At 43.3% G+C, this 12,288-nt stretch overlaps 1 long non-coding RNA gene across 4 annotated transcripts in view; it reads left to right on the top strand.

Annotated features, from left to right (window-relative positions):
* Nucleotides 1-12,288, top strand: part of LOC116447256 — a 161,919-nt gene that overhangs the window by 24,117 nt on the left and 125,514 nt on the right. For all 4 annotated transcript variants that reach the window (XR_004241534.1, XR_004241536.1, XR_004241535.1 and 1 more), the window contains one exon: nucleotides 9,684-9,811. This is a non-coding gene — a long non-coding RNA (uncharacterized LOC116447256). The remainder of the gene's footprint in view (nucleotides 1-9,683; nucleotides 9,812-12,288) is intronic.

Here is a 12,288-nt window from a genome sequence, read left to right as displayed (position 1 = left end):
ACACATTTGTGGTAGGTGTAAGTCATGACTGTTGCATACACTTGATAGTCTTCTCCCATCTTTCATGGACTGATTTGTATTATTTATGATATACTTGCAGGGAGGAGACTGTGTCTCTTGGTTTGCGGTGCATCTATGCACAGCACATACAGAACTTGGTCTAGACAGCCTGGTTAGCTTATAAGCCTTGGAAATAGGATCCTATAGGGAGTTGTACAGGACAAACTGCTGTTAGTGCTCTCCAAGCATTCAGATTATATTGCATAATAAGCATGTTTCATCTGGTGGCATACACTTCAATGTGACTGATCTTTCAAGAGCTGGTTGATGAAGGGTGCCGTTGTAAGCGTCGGGAGCACAGTGGAGCAGTCAGTTCCTGGCTACCTGATGCTGTGTGCTGGCTCAAACAGAAACCCTTCTGCTTTCCAGATGTAGCTGACACAGACATTTGCTCTTCTGCCTCAGTCAAAGGGTAGGTACAAGCCCAGCCATATCAGTACCTCACTGCCATGCGGTCTCTGTGCCAAATCTATGTGTGAAGACATCTCAATGACTCCGGTCAAAATTCCCATGTAAAAAGAATAGTTAGGGTTTTTCAGAAAGAGAACAATCCACAAGTTAGAGATCAACGAAGTGGTAGATGAAGAATGACATATGTCGCTTGCAGTCTTCAAGTTTTTTTAGAGCCTGACCGTGCTGTATTTCATCTAGCTACCTGCTTTATGTGTTTGGAATGAAAATGCACAAAATCCCATTCCCCCCAGGAGATAAAGGGATATGTCACACCACACTACTGGGTGTTCCAGAGCCAGTCAAACTTGATCCAGTCCCTGGGCCTGTTCCAATGGGCCTTGAACCGTCCTCTCATGGGCATGGCAGAACCCTCACTGCAGAATTGGCAGCTGCTCCAGGACCACTGGAGCACAAGGTCTGTGCATGCAAATCTTGTACCTCTGTGTGATGTAGTGGATCCCTTGGGTCATTTCTGCTTCCTGGCAATGCAGCTCTTGGTGAGAAGAAGCCTGGCAGCCTGCCCTGCCTGGTGTGCCCCTGCAGAAGCTTTGAAACCAGCAGGAGAGTCTGTCTGCTTTCCCCCTGGCAGAGCCTTGTTCTTCTTTGCTGCTTAGCCAGAAGTGCAGCTTGGGCCCAAGCACACCCTCTCTGGAAGGGTTAAAAGTACTGCAGAAGCCAAGCAAAGGATATAAATCAAAGCTGTGTTGAAAGCACGAGGTTACAGGTGTTTGTCTGGACGGAAGTTTCATGCAGGATACCAGGGTCATGCAGAAGGAATCTCATGACCTGGTTTCCAGACCCTTGGATCAATGGCTTCATTTCTTTTCTGACTGAAAACATACACGGCATGTGAATTGGCAGTGGCCTTCATATTGGACAGATGTGTGATACACATCTACACACTGGCTGTGGCACACTTGAGTTTCATGTGGAACAGCTGTTGACTTCTACAGGAATTGCTGCTTGTGTTATTGTAATTAGTATTAGTGGGTTTGGATTACTGCTTTCATTAGCCACAGTCTGAGTTCCTTTTTCATTTGCCTTGACCACTGGATATATTCAAAAGAAAAGGCCATTCAGGTAGGCTGCATCTTGTCCTCCTTGAGCTGTCCGGAGGCCGGGTCTGTAGTCTAAGCAACATGTACAGGCACTCTGTGTGTCTCCCTCTTCACTGAACGTGGCCAGTGTGATTCATTATGGATGTAGGAGAGTGAACTATGCAGCAGCACTGCCTGTCTCTGCTGATGGTGGAGAGAGCCTGGGTGATTAGCTAAGCCCAGGCATTAACTGTAGGCTAAAGGGGCGTGCTTTTCTTGCTCAGAGCCAGGGAAGTGTGAGTTTGAGTTCTGATTAGCAGTATTTAAGTGCAAATGAGCATAAAAAGAGCCCGGAGTGCTGCATGTCTGCAAAGGCATCTGTTGCCCACAGACAGATCGATGTGCTGCAGATGCTTGAGCATACTACATATGCCCAGATCTCCTCCTTGCCGTGTCTTCAGTGCGCATCTCTTGCATGATGAGACACAGAGAGATGTTTCCTTTTGCTGACTCTGCAGGGGCAGCTGTAACTTCTGGCAGGATGTGCATAGACAGCTAGGTTGGACATATCTTAAAGCCTAGTAGAAGGTGCTAGTAGAGTTCATGTATCAGAAACCTCACTCCTAGTTTCCATATGCCAGCAGTATGTCTAGGTCAGTTAGAGGCTGGAGAACATAAAAGTGTACCGGCGTGAAGATGCTCTGCACTCAGAATTTGTTGCCCTTCCTGTGGGATACATCAACACTTCTTAGGTCAGCGTTGCTTCATTCATTCACCAGGCAAAGCAGGGGCCACCTCAGAGTCAGAGACCTCTTATGTTGTTAGCATGGTGCAAAAAAGGCATTTGTTATAAATGAGCATTGGAACATAATTAAAGTTGTATCTTTACAGTTTCTGGAAGATCTCTCTCTGGGAAAAAGAGGGCTGCTGTGAGTCTTATTTCACTGTGATCAAGTCGTTTCTACTGGACAGTGTGAAAAACAAATCAGGGAGTCTTAGATACCATCTCTTGAAGAGAATGAATCTGGATTCAGTGCAGATGGATGTAGAAAGGTGAGGCCTAGCAGCAACTGCAGGGCACAGTTACTATTCCAGTTGTCCTTCTTCATCTTCTTTTTATAGATATTTTAATATGGTCTTAACTTATCTGGTTTATCTAGTTCAGGCATGTTTGAGTTTTAGGGTTGGCATTCCAATCTAAGACTTCTTCTGGAGATATTCTGAATTATTTCATAATTATGAGAAATCCTGGGGAGGTATTTCAGTGTTTACAGAGGAGTATCTTGCTGTACCACACTCCAGATATGTCAACACAGCCAAACCTCCTTTTAGTATGTTATAGTTTAATTAGCTTCACTACTTGAGTCATAATCTGTTTCTCTGGGGCTGAAGCACACACACAACAAAAGACAAAATGTGAAATGTGAAGAAGTAATTGTGATCTTTGCCACTTGGATTTGGTACCATCTGTTAACATGACTTCTTGTAAAGTCCGTTTCCAATTTGTTTGTTGAATTGGAGTTTCATGCTATGGATAACATTTCCTTTCACTGTGAAGCTGTCAGATGTAGCTCCCCTGAGAAAACCATCCTGCCAGTCTGAGATCTGGGGCACAACTCTCTCCTACTCAAAATTGTCCTGCTTCTAAAAAGCAGCAGTGTGGTTTGCTCTAGCTGAGGATCTAGCCCATAAAGTCCTTCAAGGGCAATTCTAACTGGGTAGCGAGCCAAAATGTCATCCCAGAGGACAAGATGCCGTGAAAACCTTGGCGGAGTTTCTCCAGGTGTGCTAGATGCATCTCGACTTCTCAGCCACAGATCTTTGCCTTCTCAAGAATATTACTTTACTATTAACTTGGCCTATTTACTTGTCTGTCAGAAGGGTTGATATTTCTGATTTTTCATCCTCTTTTTCACTACTTCTGTCTTCCAAAAACAAAGGTCAGGATTTCAGGAGTTGCTATTTCCAGAGCTGGCCAGCCTGTGCCTTGGGAGATGTATGTAGCAGTTGAGTGCTTCAAAGGTGCCTCTCACGTTGGAACAACATATACAGAGGTCTCTGTGCTCACCAAGGCCGCTGGGTAGTCTGGTCTCCTGGCTGGGGTGAAAGTGGTAGATTGCTGCATCAGCATCTCTTTGGGATTCCCAAACCATCCTGCTCTGGAAGGATAAAATCTTGTCAGCCTCTCCTCCTAACAGTTCTTCCTGGACTTCCCCCACTTCACACCTTACTGAGATCAGTGGCACTTACTGATCTCAGCAGTGTGGTTTGTTAGGCTGGCTGCTCCAGGGCAGTCTGTCTCTCTGCTGCACTGTTATTCCTGGATCTGTTCTTACAGTTCTCTCTTGCTGTAAGAACATCTGATGCTTCACTATCAGCTTTTTGGAAGATTTTCCTTGTGTGTCCACTTTTCCACATGTTGGTTACCAACTTCTCATGCTTTTCTAATTATTCTCACTGGTGTGCTGAGTCATGGCACCATGTATGACAACTCTCTCCTCTGTCACTGCTAACCAGCAGTCACACCTCACTCATCTTGCCCTTATAAGCTGCAGAGGCTAATGGCATCAGGCTCATGGCAACATTTTCATATGATGATCAAGAAAGGACAGAGGGAGTACAAAGCAGTTAAATGAGTTCAAAGTCTCTCTTGTAACCTGCACAGAGAGTAACCACCATTCTCCTAGAAAAGGAACAGAAAATAGCAGCTTGTGTCACATTGTGTAACAATGATTGCAAAAAGAATGGGAAATAGTACACTTCCCTAATGTCTTTTGCAGCTTTGGGAATAGATGCATGACAATTTTTGGTTCCTTCTCAGATTGAGGAGTGGATGACTAATGTCATTGTGACTGATGCCATCTAATTGGCTCAAAAGAATTTTCTGGTGGTTCTCATGATTAGCATCACTTCCCATCATGTGCAAACCATTGGAGAGCAAAGACCTCCATTTGAACTGTCGTGGTATGAAGAAGATGTAAAAGTACTGGGTTTCTGAAGAAATTCAATGTATATAAAGTATGTATGAATCAGTATTCTGATCTTCCTGTGCAGCAAGTCATGATGACTGATCTATTTCTACAGTTGCTAATTATATTATGTTAAAAAATACTTGGTGTTCAAGTGACTTTTATGCAAAAATTCTGTGAGATTGAAATTTAAGGAGGACTCTCTGGGAAGGTATTACTGAAGTTTTTACTTTGCTTTGAGTCAGTTTGATGCATTTCAAAACAGTTTGTTGAGCTGGGTTGCTGTGTGTTACTTAATATTGAGTCTGAGCCATTTGTGTGAAATGCTGTGGTATTTTTGGGACAGGAAGCATTGTATCCTGATTATTTCTTACAGCCACTCCCACCTCTGCATTATTTAACCAAGGGTGTGTTGCAGTCTCTCCTCTTACCTACTGTAGTGCTGGATCATGGGAGAAAGCTTGGACAGAGAGGCTCACTTTAAACAGATGAGACAAACTGATGTCAAACTGGGTCAGACCAAAATATTTTGCTTTGGTTCAGCTCATTGAAATTAAGTGTTTCAATTCAGGAATACCGAACCACTTCATTTTAAAATCAAAAGTATGGAAATAACATATTTGGCACTTGCTAATGTCATACATTGAAGGCAGGGGTATGAATTTCTCTTAGATGATGAAGAAGTAGGGCTCCATCACAGTGCGCCCTACACCAGCCTAGTGAGAAAAGGACTTTATGCTCAGTTTGAAAGAGGTCAGTGCAAAGGTTTAAAAGAGTGAATATCACAGCAGCACCTTTGGAAGGTTAAGAAGGCAACATCAGTACAAATATGGCAAAAGGACCTGGCATTGTAGCATAGAGTCAAATATTTCATAAAAGCGTTAGAAATTTGCTGGGATCAGTCGCAGGACTGGAGCATTCATACAGGTCATTTGTAAGGACAGGCTTGGAGAAATGGAGAAGCATTATCCATGCCTGTCCTGAAACTGTGGAATACTGAAGGACAGACTTGTCTGGGTGAAGTTAGAGCAGAGCCTCTTTGACAGGTGGGTGTAATTTAAGCCACCTGCCTGGGACGAGTGGAAAGATGTTTTTGAGCAACTCTTGGAAGCACTTATTGGTGGCAAGGGACACTTTACATGGATATTGCTTGGAAAGGCAATATGGCAAAACCCCCTTAATGTGTCATCATGGTAGGATATGTTGAGGCAACTCTGTTTCACAAGGTAGAAGTTATTAGGGAGATATTTTAACTGAGTTTTACCGAGGAAGATTTAATTGTCCACAGACTGGTTTGGGTTGAAGGGACCTTTAAAGGCCATCTAGTCCAAGACCTCTGCAGTGAGCAGGGACATCTGCAATTAAGTCAGGTTGCTCAGAGCCCAGTTCAGCCTGACCTTGAATGTTTCTAGGGATGGAGCATCCACCATCTCTCTGGGCAACCTGTATCATTGTTTCACCACCTTTGTTGTAAAAAATTACTTCCTTACATCTAGTCTGACTTCTTTTAATTTAAAAACAATACTTCTTGTCCTATCCTACAGGCCTTGCTAAAAGGTTTGTCCCTATCTTTTTTACAAGTCCCCTGTAAGTATTCCAAAGAAGGAAGTGTTAATGAAGTTGGAAATACGAATCTGCTAAAGAAAGAGATTTGGATTCCTGGACAGATAGTGAGACAGATTTGTCAGACAGTTTGTATGGACCTAAATTGTAAAATGATTTAAAAACATAATTTCCAAGAGTAATTAATGTTTAACTAATGTAATTTCTCAGTTGATAGGACAACTAGTATGCAGTAGATACCCTACAGATATTCTCATCTTGGTATACCTCTTGATCTTAGCTTTCAACATCTTTCCTTCATTATATTCTCTGACTCTGCTACCAGTCAAAATCTGGGTGATAAAACTGGGTAATTTGACCCAGTCAAAGTTGCCTGGTTGGACAAATATGAGGTGATAAAGTGAAGAAACACAACTCAAGTGTTAGGAAAATATTCTCTAATTGCATGAGTAGTAAAATCATGGCACATGATTACTTAGGGAGAAAGTGGAATATTCTTGTCTGAATTTTTGCAAGAAAAAGTGTCATGAATGCTTTTCAGAGATGGTCTGAGTTCTTTATTCTGTTTTGGAGCAAGGAAAGAGATTAAATAATCCCTCCAGATTGCTTCTAGGCATGGATTTTTAAGATTCTATTAAGTGGGCATTTTGGAGTCTTTTCAGATCACTGCTTCTCAGGTGGGGTCAGGACAAGGACAGACATTGTACTGTGGAAATTTTCCTTATGGCAGGTGTTCATACAAGAACAAGTTTTGGGCTTTATTGAAAAGAATTGTTCTTTACCTGCTCTGCAGAACTTCAGACAAGAATGCCCAACTTCTCAGGCTGAAATACTGTACATCAGACCAGTATAAGCATTCCTGGAAGCTACAACAGGTTATATGAAAATGTTAAAATGTTTTTGCATGAACCTAATTTTTATTGAAGAGTTGTGCTCCACTGATGAGGAACAAAGGAAGGGCATGTGATAAAAATGTGCAGCGTAAACAGCTCAGATTGCTCCTAGCAATTGCATGGTTTTAATTGGGGAACAGATCATGAACTGTATTTGTAAAGATTATTCAGCAGTTTCAAAAACCACAAATATTTAAGAAAACTGTGCCTTTCTGGAGGCACCTGGCAAACAGATAAAGAACCGAAGTTCCTTAATAGATGAGTCATTGCTTCTATGTCCTTGCCTGAGATACCCACATAAAATTCTCGCTGGCTTCAGCAGGTGGTGTGGTCAGACTGAAGGAGAGTGTGGTCTCTTGGCCAGGTTCTGGCCTGACTTCAGTCTCACACTGATTTGTTGGTGATTTTAAGCAAACAGAGAGGAAAGAGTGCCTCAACTGAAAAGGTTCATTAGCACTCCTCTTTCTCCCCTTCCTCTTCTCATCCCATCCCTCTCATTGCTTCTTCTGCTCCTCATAAGGCCAGGGACTTGCTATCCTTTTTACTGGGTGGTGACCACATGGCCAATCTCTCTGCAAAGCCCTGACTTGCTGGTGATGGCCGCGTAACTTCTTGGCCATCGCAGGTTTCTTCCAGACTACCTTGTCCTTGCTTACACGGATGATTGTTGCTCATGAAGCAGGGTCTGATTTGCAAATTAAAAACTTTCAATAATTCTCTGTATTTTATATTGAATTACGGAAGTACTGATCTAATTGACTGCATGGATTTGCAACCAGCAGCTCAGCAGCTGCTTCATGAACCATCCTTGCAGGAGGGGAACATCAGAAAGATGGGTGAGTTGGATGCTGAGGAGTGGGAATTGGTCTAGTCATCCCAAGAGAAATCCTCCACATTTGTGAGTCAAAGCCTGCTGTCTCTTGCCTGAGATGAAGGGAATCTCCCAAGGGCAGCTAATCTTGCACTATCTCATCACTTGAGATCAAACATCATGATATTGGGTCAATAGATACTTCTAAAAGTGCATGCAAACCTCATTCAAATTCCCATATAGCTCTAGCCAAAACACCAGCCAAATCATGATCCAAATAACCTCCTCCTCAGCCCACCTTCATTGCCATTCTGTTTCAGTGGCAAATGCAGCATAGAAGAGATGCCTGAATGCTTAATTCAGAAATTTACTGTTTAAGGCATTACTTGTATGAACACCAGCGTAACACATAGAATACCAATGCCCTAAATTTAGTAGTTTAGTCTGAGTCATTTTCACTATGTGGGAGGGCTGTGAAGACACTCCACAGAGTGGAGAAACTTGCTGGTGGTGTCTGTCCAATGAGATTATTTTTTTTAAAAGTCAGAACACGGCAGAACTACAGATATGTTTGTGAGTAAAATGCAGTTTAGTTGCAGACTCCAGCACAGAAGAGGGGCGGTGTTGCTCTCCACCCACTTCAAAAGCTGAAGTCAGGTTTGACTGATATGTATCTCTGACACTGAAATAGGTACAGAGTTTTTCATGACAGCAACACACGGACAGAGGTAAACACTCTGGCTGCGTGATTTGGAGAGACATGGTGTGGTGTAATCCCCAGATTTGTCTGTGCAATTACTTCTTATTTTCAGATCTCTTAGCAATAGCAGCTGAGTTGCTACAATCCTACATGTTACCAACCAGCAGGCAAAAGTTATCCCTGGGTTCATTCACTGAGGGGTGAAATGTTGTCCCACTGAAGACCAGGTGACTTCTGCCACATAAGTCATCCAGCAGGGCTAGAGATACACATACACTCTTTGAAATAGATGTGGCCACGAGTCATTAGGTATGGATGGAGGCAATTAGACTTGGTATTCTGAACTGGTAACACCTTCTTGTCAGCCTGGGTTTTATTCTTGCTCCATTAGCCTTTCTGCATGAATGCAGCTGATTCGAAGTTGTAACGAATTTAGCAATTCCATTTTGGAGATTCTTCCTGGGACCCATGGAATGAAACCGCTTGTCTCCTCAAATGAAAACCTGAATTTGGTACCTTATTTTAGTCAGAATTGATCATGTTTTTATTCTGAATAAAAGTTAGTTCTAGCTCAACCCCTGCTCTTTGTGTTGAGAGATGAAGCAAGCAGAGATGAAGGATGTTTCCATGCACTGTATCCTGTCTGATATCAGCCATGGCAGATATGTAAACATACTCAGTCTTGACCCTATACCCTGATTCTCATGAGTGGTGCCACAGAGGTCAGGGCTCTTCTCACACAGACTGGAGGATCGGTTGTGACATGTTCAATGCCAACGAGGTGAACTCTTCCTAGAGAAACTCCAGTAAAATCAAAAGCTCGTTAATAAGAAAAGTAGCTAGCCGCTATCCTAAACAAAGCAAAATGCCAAACAAAACCCTTTTCTGCTATTTGTTCCCATGCCAGCATTTAGCTGCCAGGAAAGACCAGTCTTATAAACATGAAATTATATCCATGGCAACATGCAAGCAATGTTTAACTTTGCAGCATGTTAAAAGGTACATTAAAAAAAATTTTGTATTTTACTGTTGAGAATAGCAATTATGACTTTTAAGTCAGCTATTTTAAATCAGCCTGAGAACTGTTGAGTGGTGAGGGTAAGGGCCAGAGGCACAGCTCGTTCGTCAGAGCACTTGTTGCTAGACATTCCCAGAAGGTATTATTGCTTAAATACAGCTTGTGTTTTCTTTACCCAGATTCCTTTAGCAAGGAAGATATGACAGGTTGTGATATTGGACTGCAGTGAAGTTCCACCTGTGCTATTCTACCCTTCACGAGTGAGCAGTGCTGGGCCATGCAGCTGGCAAGCTCATGCCCTTTTGGGGTAAGTACTGGATTCAAGGAGCCTACTTTGTGGTATGGCATCCTGGGATTATAAGCACCCTACTCAGGTGCTGTTTAGTGACTCCTGCATCGTGCTAGAAAGCAGACATTGCTCACAGAGTGGGAGAGCAGCTGAAGTAGGGAGTAGACTGAATTAGTGTCTGGGCTCGAAAATGTATTGGGAAAAGTAACAGAAAGATCCCAACTTGGAGCAAAAGCTGAAGCTGAAAACTGCAGATGGTTTTCTTGTCTGTACGATAATGTCAAACCCAAAAAAAGGGAGTTTTCACACTCTGTTGTCTGTTTAGCGCAAAGTGAAAATTATGTACTGGAAAATGGAGCCCCGTGTCTGGAGAAAGCAGCTCTGACTGTGCCTATACAATACCGTGCAGGGCTCTGTGGAAGTCGGGCTTGACTGCTTTTGCAGAGGTCTCTGAAGCCATGTTTGTTGTGGAGGGAAGGGAGGGAAAAAGAGCAATGGGATGTGTCCTCATGAGTTTTTGTCTATTAGCTCCTGCATGATAATGCCTTTCAGAGTGAATTGTGCTAGGAATCACTTCTAAAAACCAGAAGTTTCATCTCTAAGGGCAGCAGAACAGCCTGTGCTGGTTGTGAGGGCAGTGCCAGAGGTCACAGTGGCTACAGCTGGATTTCACAAGGCACGGTGGAAAAGAACAGGATGTCCTGGTAGCTACTGTTATGCATGTCTTGAAGCAAAAGGGCTGGTAGATGCAGTAACCTGAGTGTCTGGCTCTGAAAAGACAGCGTCATCTTGGAAGAGCACACATGTATTTGCTGTCTTCCATAGCTGTTTGTCATGGTTCTGGTTTCTCTCGTCTCTTTTTTAACTGCACAGAAGTGAGGCAAAGATGACACAAGGTGCACTTCATATAGAAATTTAACAACACATGTATTAGCATGTACATTTCTTTACAGAAAAAAGGAGATGATGTGTCAGTACAACCTGTCCCCTCACTTTTTAGGAGAGCCTCAGACCTGTCTCTAGCCGGATGAGGGGGAGTGGACTGTGCTGTACCTTTTCCACTTTTGTAAAGTGGACACAGACAGTATGGTCCAGCAGGATGATTGATTTGACACTGTGCCTCAGTTATTGGAGGTGCTGTGTTCAGTCTGGGGAGAAGTGTCTGAGATGCCTTGCTACTAAGTTGTCTGCATGCTGGTGTGAGGGGAGAGAGATGAAGCACCAGGCAGTACCAGAATAGCATCCTGGGGGCCTGAATCCACAGTAACTCTTTATGTGGGACTTCAGTGAGACTCACCTGTTCCGTAGTCTTTCGAAATACTTTATCTTCAAGTGCCTAAAATGAGAGCCTAGGAGCCTGAAATACCTAATTTTGACAAGAAAATTACTTTTGTTTGTGGGAAGTTTCCTGAAAAGTCTTCAGGAGTTACTCTGTGGTGAACTTTGGATTCTGCCTTGGGTGGTGGTGTCCCTTGTGGAATATGCATAGCTCAGTCTGTAGAGTTGTCAATACAAGGCATATTGCTATATCAGCCCTGTGGGTGCTTTGGCCTTTGCTCTGGATCTTATCTCTAGTCATGCAACTCTTCTTTTGCAGGATGATAGTATCTTTAAACCTGTCTGCTGGGTTCTTCTGCTTTCATGCTGAAGAGTGTGTGGGAGAAGGTGGCCAGGAGTGTAGTGTTGGAACGACCTTTTACTGATGGAGGCACAGTGGTGGTGTGTGCTGCCAACACACTCTGGCAGTGGATTCATCTATTTCAGCAAAGCTGTGCCTTCTACTGTTCTACTGCTCAGTCTTGTGGGAGCAGGATAGAAATGGTACTTGCAGAAGGCTGGATTGGAGGGCAGTGAGGTGTGTGACAGCTGTGCAGGTGGACACCTCAAGACAGAGTGCTGTGTGAGCCATGGGTTTTACCCCTGTCATTCTAGAATACATAGCCACACCTGCTAAAGTCTGTGCCTGTTTATCTGGGATGTCTTCTGCTTCTGTCAGTTCTTCTTGGGGAAACCTCCTTTAACTGGTCCTTAAGCACTGGCTGGAACTGTGGCACCCATTGGGACACACAGGGACTCAGAGACCCCATTAACTTGAGGACATTCCCCTAATCTTAGCAGACCTCCAACACCTGAATCCTGACCTCAGACCAAATGCCTCTGTCAAGTATCTTTGAGGGGAATTTGATAGAATTTTCCTCATTTCATCATTAAGTGCTCACTGGTGGTCTCTTCTTTTGAAGAGAAGACAGGACCCACTGAGAGGCTATTTTTCCATGAGGGTAACTCAGCATACTGGTGACAGCCATGGTGGGTGTCTACTGAAACAAGAGTGTCAAAGCCAACATCTAAAATGACCTTTAGGCTGTTTACTCAAAGCAGTAATAGACTCGCCCCCGACTTCCTGATAAGGCCATCACTTATCAAGAAATAAGAAGAGCAAGTGGCTAGATATGGAAATCATTGTGGGAGTGCCTAATTGCAAACATACAGCATTG

The sequence above is a fragment of the Corvus moneduloides genome, chromosome 8 (assembly GCF_009650955.1).
Source record: "Corvus moneduloides isolate bCorMon1 chromosome 8, bCorMon1.pri, whole genome shotgun sequence".
Taxonomy (NCBI): Eukaryota; Metazoa; Chordata; class Aves; order Passeriformes; family Corvidae; genus Corvus; species Corvus moneduloides.
This window is presented reverse-complemented; position numbering and strand designations above follow the sequence as displayed.